The sequence below is a fragment of the Parus major genome, chromosome 4, assembly GCF_001522545.3.
Source record: "Parus major isolate Abel chromosome 4, Parus_major1.1, whole genome shotgun sequence".
In the NCBI taxonomy this organism is placed as follows: Eukaryota; Metazoa; Chordata; class Aves; order Passeriformes; family Paridae; genus Parus; species Parus major.
The window spans coordinates 67,693,595-67,694,582 of record NC_031771.1 but is presented as its reverse complement, the minus strand read 5'-3'; positions in this window follow the sequence as shown (position 1 = coordinate 67,694,582).

Genomic DNA, 988 nt, shown 5'->3' with positions numbered 1-988 from the left:
TTGGGGTGGGGACATCCTGGAATTGGGGTGGGGACATCGGGGAATGGGATGGGGACATGGGGGTTGGGGTAAGGACATCCTGAAGCAGGGATGGGGACATCAGGGAGTGGGGTGGGGACACCCGGCAATGGGACGGAGATCACTGGGATTGGGATAGAGACGCTCAGGAGTGGGATAGGGACATCTGGGAGTGGGGTGGGGACATCCTGGAATTGGGATGGGGACAGCTGGCACCGTGCCGCACACTCATGCGATGGGGACCCAGACCTTTGGGACAATGCCACAGACCCCCGGGAAGGGGACAGAGCCCTTGTGACAATGACTCAGACAGCCGGGCCAGTGCTCCAGCCCCTCGGGACAATGTCCCAGTCCCCGGGGAGGGGACAGTGACCTGGTGGTGTCCCCTGTCCCCAGCCCTGAACGAGCCCACCATCGATTACGGCTTCCAGCGGCTGCAGAAGGTGATCCCGCGACACCCCGGGGACCCCGAGCGCCTGCCCAAGGTAGGGGACAGGAACACCCCCGGGGGACACGGGGACACCCCCGGGGGACAGGGACACCCCCGGGGGACAGGGACACCCCCGGGGGACACAGGGACACCCCCGGGGGACAGGGACACCCCCGGGGGACACAGGGACACCCCCGGGGAACAGCCCCAGGGACAGGGATACCCCCGGGGGACACAGGGACACGCCCGGGGGACAGGGACACCCCCGGGGAACAGCCCCAGGGACAGGGACACCCCCGGGGGACACAGGGACATCCCCGGGGGACACGGGGACATCCCCGGGGGACACAGGGACCCCCCCGGGGGACACGGGGATTCCCTGGCAGCGCCCCAGGATAGGGGTGACAATTCTTGTGTCCCCTGGGGTCGTTGGAGACACAGAATGGGGGGGTTGGGGACACGGGTGGGACACGGAGGGGAGACGGGGGGGACATGGGAGGTCACTGGGGACACAGAATGGGGGAGTTGGGGACACGGGGG